Raw genomic sequence first — 15585 nt, 5'->3', positions numbered from 1 at the left:
ATTGAGAAAATGGATATAACCATTATATACAATAGTTTCTTTCTGCCCATTCATAACTCCCTCTCACCATTTTATTGCTCATTTCGAGGTATGTCTTATAATGCATTTTATAAATCAATAGAATTTGGACTCAAATTAGTGTTACTTCCAAAAAGGCACTTTTGTGTTGAGATGTAAAAACTATGTATTCTACAGCCATTTAAACTCAATCAAATTTAGATTAATCTGTGCATGGGCTGTAGAATGTGGGGAAGATGTAAGGAGTCTATCCAAAAGATCATTATAGGTGGCAAAGGAAAAAAAGAGAAAATAGATAGGAATATTCAAATACTAAATGTTAAAATAAAACAATATATTTCTGCAAGTGTTTGTAAAATTTACATTGAGATAAATAACCAAAGCATTATAAAATATAATACAAAAACTTAGAGAATATTTCAAAATGCTTTTATTTGCCAAATGCACTAAAACAGTAGGAGCAATAGAGAAGAATTTTCTGGAACCAGCTTGTCATTCTTTTTTACCCCTATAGGGTGTTTGGTTGTATTTTACTCAGTCTATTGTACATGTGGGTGTGAATAAGATGGAACTTCTCTCAAAAAGATAAATGAATAAAGAATATATGTTGTCAACTTGTCTAAAACATTTTTCATGTTCTGACTCATTTTTCTTTGCATTGGTTTTTCAAGAGATTTTGTTTTTTTTTAATTTGACTATTATAAAAACCTCAATAACTTCACTAAAATTCCATGAAAATAATATAAACAACTGTAATGGAAATTGAAAAGATAATAACAATCAGCACTGTAATATTTCTTGTCAGTATTTTTTTTTTTACTTATAATAGTGAAAAATCCCACATTAATTTGACTTTGTGACCTTTGGTTTTTACACTTTAGTGGAAGAAGTTCTTTTGAGAAGCAATTTCTTTCCCTTTGCTTATTATTTCTTTGCACTTAAAAACAATTAATGACCATACTTTAATAAGATCATCTTAGAGTTGTGCAGGAGGACAGTTATACTAACTCTGTATAGATCTATGGGTTCACAAAAATTTAAAAGCTTGATGTTTGAATCTTGTGGAATGTAGCCTCATTTCTCAGACAGAAATGGAAACATTCATGCACTTGTGTTGTTTAAAATAAACTGACACAGGTACATGGATGGCATCTTTTATTCTAAGCATGGTTAAGTTGTTGGAGGGGAGGGTGAACAAGAGCTGTAAAAAAAAAAAAGTTCTTGTCTATAAGAACCTTACAATTTAGAGAAGATACTCAATGACTCAGTGAGGATAAGCCTGATGCAGATAGTCCAAAGGTAATATTCTGATTTACTTTTCCTCTAACACAGACCAGCCTATTCTTCTATTAAAATCCTTAATTCAATAAACCTGAATATGGGCTCAAATTCCACTTTAGAAATATTCCCGTGGGTGCCAACAGCCAACAATTTACCATGACACAACAAACCTGTTCTTGAGTTTGATAAGCATATTGTCCTATGTTAAGAAAGCTTACATTTAAACCTTGTAATGCTAAGTTCTAAGAGAATAAGATAGGTCATAAGTGACATTCTAGTTCAGAAGTGGGAGAGAAAAGAGGTTCAGCTCAAGTGAAACATTTTGTTTTATTCCTCAAAGTGGTAAACACTAAAGAGCACATTACCCTACTCAAACTCTGAAAAAGTTGATAAATAAAATGAACATTTAAAGATGGAGATCAAAGGGATCCCTGGGTGGCGCAGCGGTTTAGCACCTGCCTTTGGCCCAGGGCGTGATCCTGGAGACCCAGGATCGAATCCCACATTGGGCTCCTGGTGCATGGAGCCTGCTTCTCCCTCTGCCTATGTCTCTGCCTCTCTCTCTCTCTCTCTCTCTCTATGTGACTATCATAAATAAATAAAAATTAATAAAAAATAAAGATGGAGATCAAAATGTCATGTAAGTGTAAGGATACACAGAGACTGAAAGTGAAAGGATTGAAAAAAAATATTCCAAAAAGAGAACATGTGGAGGGATGGAGTGGGGTGGTAGTGCTGGCATACTTATATAAGACAAATAGACTCGAGTCAAAAACTATTACAAAGAATATAATGGTAAAAGGGTCAGTTCACCAAGAAAATATAACAATTATAAATACCCATGCATTCAGCATCAGAACATCCAAATATAGGAAGCATACTTTGACAGAATTGAGAGAAAAGAGACAGCAACACAATATTGGTAGAGGATTTCAATACCCCACTTTTGATAATGTATAGGATATTCAGACAGATCAATAGGGAAGCAGAGCACTTACTTGAACACTGTAGACCCCAAATGGGTCCAATAGACATATACATATATGCCACCCAATAACAATTAAAAATTCTTCTCAAGAGTCACAGAACATTCTCCAGGGTAGGATCACAAAACAAATCTTATTTTTAAGAAGACTGAAATCATACCAACTATCTTTTCTAATCACAATGGAATGAAACTAGAAATCAGTAGTAGAAGAAAAACTGGAAAATTCACAATATGAGGAAATTAAATAAAACCCTCTTGAACAGCCAATAGATCAAAGAATAAATCAAGAGGAAAATTAGAAAGTATCTTGAGACAATCAAAAATTTAAAGAGAGCATACCAAAATATACAGGATGCAGCAATAGCAATACAAAGAGGGAAGTATAAAGCAATAAATGTCTACATTAAAAAAGATCTCAAATAATCTAACTTTATACTTCAAGGAAATAGAAAAAGAACATGAAACTAAGCTCAAAGCTGGAAGAAGGAAGAAAATAATAAAGATTAGAACAGAAATAAATGATATAAAGAATAAAATATAATAGAAAATGGAGAATAGAAAATGATCAAAAATCAACAAACTAGGAGTTGTCTTTTTGAAAAGATAATAACAATGATAAACTAGCTAAATTAAGAAAAAGGAATGAATGTCAACTGGTAGATCCACTATGGAACACAGGATAGAGGTTCCTCAAAAAATTAAAAATAAAACTAGCATATGATCCAGGAATTGTACTTCTGGGTGTTTATCCAAAAGAACTAAAAATAGCATCTTAAAGAGATATTGTATTTCCAATATTATTGCAGCCAAGAGGTAAAAACAACCTAAATGTCTATTGACAGATGAAGTGATAAAATACAGGAGAGGAAGAGAGAAAATCCCTGGCAGACTCCCTGTTGAGTGCAGAGCGTGAGACAGGGTTTGATCTCAGGACCCTGAGATCATGACCTGAGCCAAAATCAAGATTTAGACATTCAACTGACGGAGCCACCAAAATGCCCCTAGTCTAAATGCTTTTAATAGCACTTTTTCCTTTTTCCAGCACATTTTCATTTTGCTGGGACTCACACACAATGTCATCTTTTAAATGACAACCCCCATGTTGGAAAACCTAACTTAAGAGAGAGTCAAGTGAGTCTGTTACCTGCCTTCTAGAATTACACACTAGATTTACCCACTTTGTTGTAGCAAGATGGTCCTAGACAAACCCATGTGAGAGAGGGGCATACTGTGTAAGACTCATGCCCATTTCCCACAAGGGAATGGAGAACTTTTGCCTCATTCCCCAGATGAACAAAAGAAGAACTGAGCAAAGCATGGTCGATTATTCTCCTCAACTTTAGCAGTCACATAGGCCACTTCACCTACCCAGCATCAGTGAGTAAAAGGGCAAGCAGATCAAAGTTATACTAATCAAATTCCTTTCACATGGAGGATACATTAGAAATGGAGAAGAAAAATGTTCACCAACACTCACGGGCTTCCATTTAACTCACTGAAATATGCCCTCAAGTATTGCTGATGGGCAAGTTAGATCTTCATCCCAGAACTCTATAATATGGATGAGAAACTGCATTAATTAACTCCAAAGCTATTCATATCCACTGATGAAAACCATCCTAACTTACAATTAACTACAGAAATTTGATGAGGTTAAATGGCAGATTAAGATTAAATATATAAAGTCTTCCAACAATACAATCTAAGAATCATATAAATGTCCCAAATTTGCAAGTAAACCCTTGCCATTATCAAATTCTTCAGGGAGAAATTAAAGGACACAGATCTAACCCTCTTTACAGTTGAAGATCTCAAAGTGTTAAAGCTTAATTTTGACATCATATTTCTTTGCTATTGTGAATTCAAAGTCCACAAAGTCCTAAATGTTTATAAATAATCCTCACAAATGTCTTATTTGGTTCATTCTCAATGGCAAGGTTCTCGGTGCCTGAATGGAATTGAGGACTCATTCTGTATTTGCAGCTTCTTAGTTCCCTCACTGACATAGGTATGGGCCTCTCGGCACCTCAGCTGTCTTACTGGTCTCTGAACCAAGCCTTTAATGAGGATAGAGTTAATAAGAAAACTTGGTTTTTCAGAGCTAGCCTCACAACCAAAACATGCAGAAAGCAAGCCAACTCCAGATCCCTAGAACATTTAAACTAGGCAAATTCTTGCTCCTAACATCCAGTACAGGATGTGCCCAAAGAACATAGCAGAAACTCAATGGCATTTGAGAGAAAGATAAAGTCTCTTTGATTTTAGCCTCACTAGGGGGCCCACTAATCTATGCTATTTATCTGGTATTGTGACCTGTGAACTTAGAACTAGGAGGATTCTTTTAGCATGAGGTTCATTTGGTACTATGCATCTATTGTACATGGATACTTTGATGTACACTTCCTCTTTGATTGCCCTGCTGCTCACACTGCAGTACTGAAGGGATTATGTGTTCTATCTAATGACATTACACTCGCAGTCTCTGATGCGCATGTTTTATACTCTCATGGCACTGTGGCCATTGTCACTGTCTCCTGCTATGGAACTATATAGACTGCAGAAGGCCACCTCTTAGAGAACATTTCTTTCTCATACATAATTGACAAATCCAGAGTCAGTGGGTCCACATGGTAAATGGAGTCACTTGAGCCTATAGCAAGCCGTATATGTTGATACTGACAAGTCCTGTAAAACTTTTCCTTAAAATTGAGTCTTTGTCTCAATCAAGCCTGCCTGGGAAAGCTGTACTGAAAAAGTAAGCTGGGCAGCCCCGGTGGCTCAGCGGTTTAGCGCCACCTTCAGTCTAATGTGTGATCCTGAAGACCTGGGATCGAGTTCCGCGTCAGGCTCCCTGCATGGAGCCTGCTACTTTCTCCCTCTGCCTGTGTCTCTGCCTCTCTCTCTCTCTCTCTCTCTCTCTCTCAGGAATAAATAAATAAAATCTTTTTTTTTAAGAAAAAGAAAGAAAAAGTAAGCTAAGGTGGGCAGCTGCCTGAGATTTCCCTGCCCTGTAAACTTCTGGGCACCCTAAAGTCCAGTGCCTAAATATCCTCCTGTTTCCCTCTTTATTCTGCTCTAGTCATTCTCTCAGCCGCCTGCAACTCCTAGAGGTTCCTTCTCTTTAAGCTAGACCTTGTCTTAAGTGACTATGGAAACTGTCGCTCTCCATGCAGAATGCCAAAATCAGCATATCTTACTGGGTTGAATAATGACCCCCCAAAGGATATGTCCATATCCTAGTCCTTGAAATCTACAATTTGGAAAAAAGGTCTTTGCAGGTATAATTAAAGATTTTGAGATGGGGTTTTCATCCTGTATTATCCAGGTGGGCTCTGAATATAACAAATAGCAAGTATTTTCACACAAGAAGGACAGGGGAGATTTGAGGCAGAAAAAAAGGAAGATGTGGATACATAGAGGAGAAGGCAATGTGAAAGTCAGAGATTGAGTGATGTGGCCATGAGGCAAGGATACTGGCAAACATTAGAAGTTAAAAGAGGCACAGAATGGATTCTCCCCCTAGAACACCTATAAGCAGTAGAACTCTGCTGATACCTTGACTTCAGACTTTTGGCCTTCAGAACCGTGAGAAGAACATTCTGTTGTTTAAGCCACCAAATTTGTGGTCATTTTTATGGCAGCCACAGGGAACCAATAAATCAAGCATTAAACCTTTCCCAGGTGTTAGTGGTTAACTGTACAAACCTGCCCGACCTAACCTAAATATTTTCAAACTGTCAAAGGTCACAATGTCCTACTGCCTAAGAAAGACCAAGAGAAAACCATCTTCTCTGGCAGTACCAAGACACTTTCCATATAGACCTTTTACTTTCCACACTTCTGCTCCTTTTTATTTTTCAGTGTTCCCAGGTAATGTACCAAAAGTTAGCATCTTTCAATGATCCTAATAAAGCACAGCAACCTTATTACATCTAGTCTGGAGTATGTTAGGAAATAAAAGAAGAAAGACAGAGATCAAAATATTCCTTTTACTGCTCTTGATAACCCAGGTTTGAGAACCCAGTTTGAATGAGAGCTAAATGGGCCAATAACTGAATTCCAGAATTGGTCAGATTACCAACTAGTAATACACAGGATGGGAGAAACAGAAGACACCCACCTAGACTCTCAAGGAAGAAAACAGAATTATCAAGGCAAGCATGCTTAGTTAATTCTTCTTAAACTTTCTATATACACCATTTGACCACCCTAGGAGCAGGGTAAAGGAAACAGAACTGAAATTACCTAAGAAGCTCTCTTGACATGACTAAATTATCAGGAGTGGAGAAGGAACATTTGGTACTCCCCACCCCAGCATTAAAAAAAAAAAAAAAATACACACACACATTTACAATGTAAAACAAATCAGAAACTATTTTAACCCTGATTTACTTTTAGTACACTAATAGCTAATCAAGAGTCTTGTGCAAAAACATCTTGATTAGCTGCTAATAAAACTCTTTGGAAGCAGATCCCTCTACATGACTCAGAAGGAGAATGTAGACTTGTATGCTTCAGGACTTCTTCACCAAAAATGCATACCATTTCTTCACTATTACAGCAAATGTGGTGTGTGACCTACGTCCACACTCACATCTGGTTTTCTTGGGTTAGTCATAAAGACGTATGTAGAAATAAACAAGAGATATAAGGTATGAATGTATAAGATAGTGGAAAAAACATTGTAAGTGGAGTCAAGTACCACCACCATTTATTAGGGGTGAAGTTTCAAATCACGTCATTCATGGTTTTTTTCTGTTATATCTGTAAAGTGATAATAAGTAATATGTACACAACTATTTTTAATTTGCTAAAATCTCATTTTTATGGCTAACCACTGCACAGCAAGTAACGCTATAGCAACATCAAAAGATGTTTAGTCAGTCCCTGACCTCAAGGAATGTTGCCCAGGAGAAGACAAATACGTAAAAATTACAATTAAAATACAGTATAGCCAATGCAATAACCAGGCATGCAAAAGTGCAATGGTAGCAAGGAGAGTGTGATCATAACACCATAAGGACTTCACAATAGAGATAATGTATAAATTGAGTTTTGAAAAATGCAGTGTGTTTTCCAGGTGCAAAACAGGGAGAAAGGACTCCTTGGTGGGAAGAAAAGAATAATTCAATATAATGAACTATTCACATAATCCAGGAAAGTGAAATGGGGAGTGGCAGGAATAATGATTACATAAATTGGGCATCATGAATCTCTGTAAACAGAAAGCCTCAAAATAATGACTCAACTGATAGACCACATCAGCATTTTAGCAAGACTACTTTAATGGAAACTTTGAGGATCCATTCAAGGGAGAAGAAAATAATTATTAGTAACTCCTGCAAGACACATCAAGGACCTGCCATAAAAACCAGAGAACAAATTAAAAGATATTCAAGACACAGAACCCAGCGTGCTTGATGATGAATTCAAATTTGGTGATGAGAAGTAAACAGGAAGGAACAAACAATGGTAATCTCAACATTTTGCTTAAAATGTTCTTATCCATATAACAAAGTACAAAGAGTCTTTAAAAGTTACAAAGACAGGAATGCTATTTCAGTGATGAAGCCCATTGGAATTTATTTGGTGATGGCTGAGAGTTCTCTTATCCTTCTATGTCCACAGTCTTTTCTCAAGGATTAAACTATCTAGGATCTGGCTTACAGTTATCACAATTTATTGGTTCTGATATCTTAGTGTTAACAGTCATCTGTCATAAAGAAATGGTTTACCATCTTTGTCTTTATCATTCTTCAATGCCTCCTTACTTAAAGTTTTTTGCTTTAGTTTCAATCACACATTCAACTTTTATTTTATTGGTAAAATATACATAGTGTAAAATTTTATTTTATTTTATTATTTTTATTTTAATTTTTTTTCTGGCAAGATATCTTCTCAAGAGGTTGTACCCTGTGAATTCTTATCAGTAATGAATAGGATTCCCTGTTGTCTCACATCATTGTCAGCAAATGATATTATCAGTTTCGGGTATTTAGGCATTTTACTAGATTGGTGGAGTATTCCTTTCGTGTTTTTTTTTTTCCTAATTCACAATGCATATCATTTTCCAATAATTCCCCAAATGTTGACCCATTTATACATGCTTATTTCTCATTTATATATACTATCCATTAAGGTGTCTACTCATATTGTCTTACTCATTTTAATTAATTTGGGGAGTTTATTTTCTTATTTTGAAGTTGTTTTTACTACGACTTTGAATATTCTGCATGCATATATTTCTCAAGACATGTTTTTTGAAAATATATTCCCCTAGCCAGTGGCTTGCTTTCCATTCTTTGAACAATGACTTTCACAAAATGGACATTTTAAAATTTAATAAGGTTCATATTATCAATTTTTCTCTTTCATGGATCACACTTTTTGTGTTGTATATAAAAACTGCCTCAATCACACATTTAGTCTTTTTTTTTTTATGGCGGTAAAATACACATAAAATTTTAAGTATACAATTCAGTTGCATTAAGTACCTTCACAATGTTGTACAACCATCACCACCATCCATCTCCAGAACTTTGTTTTATCACCCCCAAATGAAACTCTATTCCCATGAAAATAACATCCCAATACTCACTAATCCCAATGCCTAGAAACTATTATTCTATGAATTTCTATAAATTTGTCTACCCTAAATACCTCAGCTAGGTGGAATCATATAATATTTGCCCTTTTCTGACTGATTTACTTCACTTAGCATAGTGTTTTTAAGGTTTGTCCATACTGTAGCGTGTATCAGAATGTCATTTCTTTTTAAGGCTGAATAATATTTCAATGTATGTATGTATATCATACCTGATAGGTACAATCAATACATGTATTATAGGAAAATGTAAAAATACTTATTTGGTATTAAAAATCTGAGATAACTACTTTTCTATTTTGAGGAAGTGTGTCTAATAATGATTATATTTTATCAGGAGCTCACTATCAGCCTGAGAAGGAGGGCTTAACACTGACTCACTGAATGTCTTTCTTAGGTGAGCTACAGTAGCCTGAATGTACTCCTACAAAAGCCTTATCTGGCATAAACTTCAGGGAGCAAGAAGAAAACCTCAAGAGGTTCTGAATTTTAGTTCAAAGAAGCAACCAGAAATCCAGATGATTGCTTACCTGGGACTGATACAACTTGCTTGACATGAAAACGGAACTGTAAATCTCACAAGATCAGATGATCTTGTAAGAATTTTGAAACTTCCGCCATTAATTGAAAATCCTATAAGAATAGCCTCCCTTAAACATACTTGTAATATCAAGCTTCATGGCTTGATATTCAGAAGACTATGCTCTGGATATAGGAGCTTCAGAAACAAAGGAGACAGGTGGTTTAGCTCCACCTCCTTTGGAGTTTCAGGTTAAATCATCTACTTCCACTATGCTCTGTCATCTTATCATCTGTAAAACATAGGGAGCTCTAAAAACATGTTTTATGTGTAGTTATCTTTATTTGTTTAGAATACCAGTTGTATCTAAAATATTATTCAAAGGGAGCACATGCTATTTTGAATCATCTAATACAACTCTCTCAAAACAAAGAAAAGGAAAGGGGCCCAAAATAATTATGGGTTTCCCAAAGGAACAAGACATTGGAAATCCCATTCCATTATTCTTTTATTGAGTTCTATATAATACAGAGAAAGAAAAGTCCTCCATTCTACGTAACTGGTGCAGGACTCTGCAAGATTGGAATCAGAGCACTGTATATTAAAAAAGTATCTGGAAAAAATACTTAAACTAAAGGGGATATATATGTATATATATACATAGAAAATAGTGGTACCTGAAAACGATTCTATAGAAAGTGCAGAACTGGTAACCAAAGTATGTATGGGCTGCAGTTCCAAACAAGATAGGTGAATTCCTGTTTCCCGGCACCTTGGCGGTTCCACCCCACTAAACAACATTAAACTAAAATAAACATTTGAACTAGGTCATATTTAATTCTGTATGCTCATGTAAGCCAACAAAATATCCCGGGTATCATTTAGGTTGTCATTTATTTTTTATCTTCGCTTTTAATTTCTAAGTCCTTTCAAACACAAAACAGAAGTTTGAGGAAGGCATATATGAGGTGGCAGAGATAAAATAGGCTCATTTCATTTACCATGAAAATTAAGGTCTAAACAAATTCTTCATAGCTGAATGTGTCCAAACCAACTATTTTCACTTTATAGGCAAGGCTTCTGGAAAAATCATACTGAAGGACTTCTAATTACCCAAAAGCCCCTTATCTGTTCAATACATATCACTATATATTATAGGAATTCTTATGAGTGGCAGAGAAAGACATCCTGGCTAAACACCTCCATGTTTATCATGCAGATATGATGGTCTCAAACCATCCTGAAAGTGTTAGAGCCCCTTTTTGCCTTACTAATATTAATGGAGGACAAAGCTTGATATACTTTTGCTTGTATAAACTAGCTCACTTTGTTTAAATGGATGGCCCATAAATAAGTCTGTAGTGTGGGCATCACTGGATGCTGAACGAATTTTTGTGGGTCTTATTAATATCACAGGTTTCTATGGAGGATCTACTGAAAAACTCTGAGGGTAGTTTGACATTTACAACTAAATTATTACATAACCTTGAGCAAAGTAGCCTCATCATAAAGGAAGGATATTAATACTTGGTATCCATCCCTATTTGGAGGGATCCTGTAAAGTATTAAATAAAGTAATACAGGTAAATGTGAATGCATATATTTCCATTGATATTTGTACAGGCTTAAAAATAACTCTACAGAATGCACTATAAAAATCTTGATGTGTGTCCCCAAACTAGTCACCAGCTTTCCCATTTCTTAACGACTTAAGTTAACAAAAACCTATGTATTAGGTTAGTTATCAGAGAACTACAAATACTGCTTCATGCAGTATTAGGTTAGTTATCAGAGAACTTGTCCAAACCATTTGCCTTTCTCTGACCATCAATCCTCAATTCAGAAACCCTAGAGCTTTGGTCATTAATTTATGCACACAATTATCCATTCAGTTCAGAAAATTTACTGATCCTTTACAAGATTTCAGGTACTGTTCTTCAGTATGTTTTATAGATATGTTCAGGGAATACAGTACTGAACAACACCGATGAATATCCCCTCTCTCTAGTGGATGGGGCAAAAATAAATAAACAAATATATAAATTTAGTATAAACATATAAATAAAAATTAAATAAATCTATATAAAATAACTAGCCTGTCAGGTAAGTGCTAAAGGGAACTAGAAAGCAAGGAAGGGAGATGAACATTGTTAGTTGATAGGAAGTGGTTACAATATGAAATTAAGTGATCAACAAAGGCTTTATGGGGAAGATGAAATTCTTTTAATGCTTTTTTTTTTTTTTAACGATTTCATTTATTTATTTGAGAGAGAGGGGCGCACAAGACTAGGGGGAGGAAGAGGAACAACTAGACCACTGAGTACAGAGCCTGACAAGGAGCTGGAACTCACAACCCTGAGATCATGATCTGAGCTGAAACCAAGAGTCAGATTCCTAACTGAGACACCTAGTTACTCCTGGGGAAGATGAAATTTAAGAAAGAACAAAAGGTGAATGTGGGGACATCAACGTACATATCTGCGGACTGAATGTTACCCGCAGAGAGGCAAGAACATACCTGGAATAGTCAAGGAACAGAAAGAATCTCAGTGTGCAGAGGCCACAGTGAGTAAAGTGTAGAGAAGAAGGAAATGAACTCAGAAAGGAAGTTGGGAGGCCTAGATTGCTAGGGCTGTAGGGGCATTTTGAGGACTTTGGTTTTTGCCTTGAGTGAGCAACTAAAGAGATTTAAGTGATACGGTTTGAACTATGTTTTAACGGAAGCTCTCGGGATGCCATGTTATCAGAGACTGAAGGGGAATAAAGACAAGATCAGGAAAACCGATGACTGGTTTAAAGAAGTGAATTTCTAAAGATGACCTTCTGGGACACCTGGGTGGCTCAGATGTTGAGCATCTGCCTTTGGCTCAGGTTGTGATCCCGGGGTCCTGGGATCAAGTCTCACATCAGGCTACCTGCTGGGAGCCTGCTGCTCCCTCTGCCTATGTCTCTGCCTCTCTCTGTGTGTCTCTCATGAATAAATAAATAATAATAATAATAAAAGATGTGCCTTCTACTCAGTGAAGGTGTAGGGCAGGGGTTAGCAAATAACAGTCCCCTGGTCAAACTGGGTTCTCAGCCTGTTCTTGTAGGATCTACGAGATAATAATGGTTCTTAAATTTTGAGAAGTTGTTGGAGAAGGAGAAGAAGCTACAGAAACTGCACATGGCCCAAAGAGCCTAAAATACTTAAAACCTGGAAAATATTTCCAACCCCTAATAAAAAGCCTCTGGCTGGTGGTAGGTCCTCAACAAACCTGGAAGGAGGAATACGTGAGTAACTTAGTTGCTGAAAATATTATAAAGTGATACCTGTCAAGGAACATTTGTGTCTTTACCCCTAACCTTGAAGAACAATGTCATTTTCATTGAGCTACTGAAAAATATGGTCTATTTTTTGAAACAGTAAAACCAGAAGGCATTTTCTCGCATAAGCAATGTCAGAAACAAGGTTCAGGCACAGTGAAATAGCAAAAAATAATAAAAAACAGTTTTATAGAGCTTTAAACTTTACAAAGGATTTTCATGTTCATCATCTCACTTTATCATGAAAATATGTATTATTTTCCCATTAGAAATTACTACATCCTGGGACAACTGGGTGGCTCAGCAGTTGAGCGTTTGGCTTTGGCTCAGGGCGTGATCCCGGATTCCCGGGATCAAGTCCCACATTGGGTTCCTTGCATGGAGCCTGCTTCTCCTCCCTTTGCCTGTGTCTCTGCCTCTCTTTCTATGTCTCTAATAATGAATAAATAAAATCTTTTAAAAAGGGGGGGAAAAAAGAAATTACTACATGTTAAATCCTTAGTCATTTCTCAAGAAAAGTTGAAGTCTTGAATGTTACATCTGTGAATTCTGAGGTTGTTTATTTCCTCCCTATGCGAATGCTGAGTGCGAAAATCAACAGGTATTTTCAGTTCAAGATGGCAAAACAGAATAACATATTTACTTTCTGTTCCTTTTGACACTATATTTAACAAAGCATAGAAATTCCAAAATTAAAGCAATCAACGCCAAAAGACTGGGGAAGTCATCCACCACAGAAAGTTTTGATACATTTATAGTGAAATGAAAGTGAAAAAGTGAAAAAGTGAAATGTAGGAGTGATAAAATGACCAAGAAAAGACCACCTAAGAAGGAGCTGCACAAAGCCAGTTTGCTTCTGCTGAGCCTTGGTTATAATAAAGAGAAGAGAGAAGAGGTGGGCTGTAAACAAGGGGACAAAAGGTATTTTAGGGAATAAAAGTTCATATAACGAGCTCCATGGATCATTCAGTCTGCCCTCCATATTAACTCTGTATGAATCACAATGGGTTGTTGGTGAGGAAGACAAGGGAACAGGGGATGAGTGGTCAAACACAGGTTGTTAGCTATGGCTCACTGCCACTACCACAGATCCCATCAAGGCTGCCCGCCTATGGCTTCATTTGCTGTAATCAGAGATTGCGCTGTATAAACTGTCAGACGAGAGGTAATCTTCCTGGCAACGATAAATTACTGTTATTATTAAAATATTTTTATTAATGATGAAATTAATCATTTTTAAAACAATATTTTGCCTTGACGAATTCTGTCTCAACATGTTTGCTCCCGCCAAGCCAAATTATCTCAGAGTAACCACTTGTCACCTACTATTATTTTGACTTACAAAGACAAATAAGAGCATGGTCTTTATTTCAAAAAAGCACCCTGTCCCTCCCCTCTCATTTGGCAAGAAAAATGAAGAGGTAGATTTTTCTGGGATATCCTTGTCCAAATTTCCTTTATTGTCCTGAAATACTAACTCTTATATGTTTAAATTCCCCTCCTTGAGAAAAAAAAAAAAGGGAGATGGAACTAATATAACTGTAATTTATTGTTTTCACATACGTCTGACATGACCACCTTTTTCAGAGTTCCTATAAGAAATCTTTGCCCAAAATTTGTACAAGCTTGCTATTTTTGTTCAAACAAACAAAACCAAGAAACTGTTCCTTATTGAACTCTTCCCAAATGATATCAAAGAATTATGGTTAAATGTCATAGCTGTAAATCATTTCTCTCCTAGAGAGGTTAGAAAGGGCTTCTAACGATTCTCCTTTTTTCCAACAGAACGTGAGTCTGGTTGAAACCAACCTCAAAATGTGTTGGGGATGGAAGTCCGAATTTGCTCTAACATGCCTAAAAGGAATCTCTTCAACAGAACGCTAAAACTAACTTTGTACATATGAATTATGTCCAATGCTATTCTAAGTATAAAAGATAAATATATGACATTTAAAAATGTACATATATGTTTTTTACTGGTCGGTAGGATTCTTGGTTCTGAAACTTCTGCATGTCATATTCCTAAAACGCAACATCAGCCCTGTGAGAGAGAAAACACTTCAATGATGTAAGCCAAAGAAACAAGATTCAAACTAGGTAAAGCCCCGTGTTTGGCCAGGATTTTCAAACTCTTCCTCGTCATGCTGAAGCTTCCACCTCCTAGGCAATAAAACATGTTTCCCTTGCCAGAGGCCCAAGAGTATGTGTCCTCTCTTGGGCGTAAGAATTTCTCGAATTGCATGTGGCTGCCAACAATGTGAGGTGAAGGGCGAACCTGGCTGGCCTACTCATAATGACGGATAAGGATCTTACTTTAATCCATTCATTACATTGCTCCACCATTAACTTCCAATAAATGATGTATTTGCTCTCTAGACATGAATGAGATGCCTTACTAGACATAGTCCTAGAGGCCAGAGAAACCAGCCTCGAATCCATATGCAATAATCCACTGGTGCATCCCTTTCAGGTAGATTACAATTTATCTACAATATAATCTTTAGAGATTTACATGAAATTTTTACATAGAATCTTACACATTTGGATCCTGCAAGGGAGACCAAAGACCAAATCGGAGCTGCAAGGCTGAATTACAAATGTGGGATGATGCTATGCTGACGACTGCTGGTCCATGACCTCTGTCTTGTAAGACCAGAGCTCAGTGTGGTCTCTGATCCATTTATCAATTGAACAAAAGAAGACTTAATATTGGGCAGTGCTTGAGCTCGTATTAAGTATAGCTCCGTGCTAAGTACCCTAAGAACTACGAAAAATAAAAATCAATTTTAAGAAAATGGTAACACACACTCCTGAGGAAAAGCTCTAGGAGAGTCAGGCTGGGTTCGAACCCAGGCTATGCCACTACCG

The 15585-nt window shown here is 36.4% G+C and overlaps 1 protein-coding gene across 12 annotated transcripts in view; it reads right to left on the bottom strand.

The window, feature by feature from the left end:
- LOC119870828 (cornifin-B-like) overlaps positions 1-15585 on the bottom strand; it is a 174898-nt gene that overhangs the window by 157542 nt on the left and 1771 nt on the right. Inside the window, exon 2 of one of the 12 annotated variants that reach the window (XR_005354087.1) lies at positions 1824-1870. The exons of 10 other annotated variants lie outside the window; for them this stretch is intronic. The gene's annotated coding sequence lies outside the window, so the exon portion shown is untranslated. Of the gene's footprint in view, positions 1-1823; positions 1871-8262; positions 14759-15585 lie in introns of those variants that run through there. One more of the 12 variants, XR_005354083.1, reaches the window with a different exon arrangement.

Source organism: Canis lupus, chromosome 1, assembly GCF_011100685.1.
Source record: "Canis lupus familiaris isolate Mischka breed German Shepherd chromosome 1, alternate assembly UU_Cfam_GSD_1.0, whole genome shotgun sequence".
NCBI classification, from domain to species: domain Eukaryota; kingdom Metazoa; phylum Chordata; class Mammalia; order Carnivora; family Canidae; genus Canis; species Canis lupus.
This window is presented reverse-complemented; position numbering and strand designations above follow the sequence as displayed.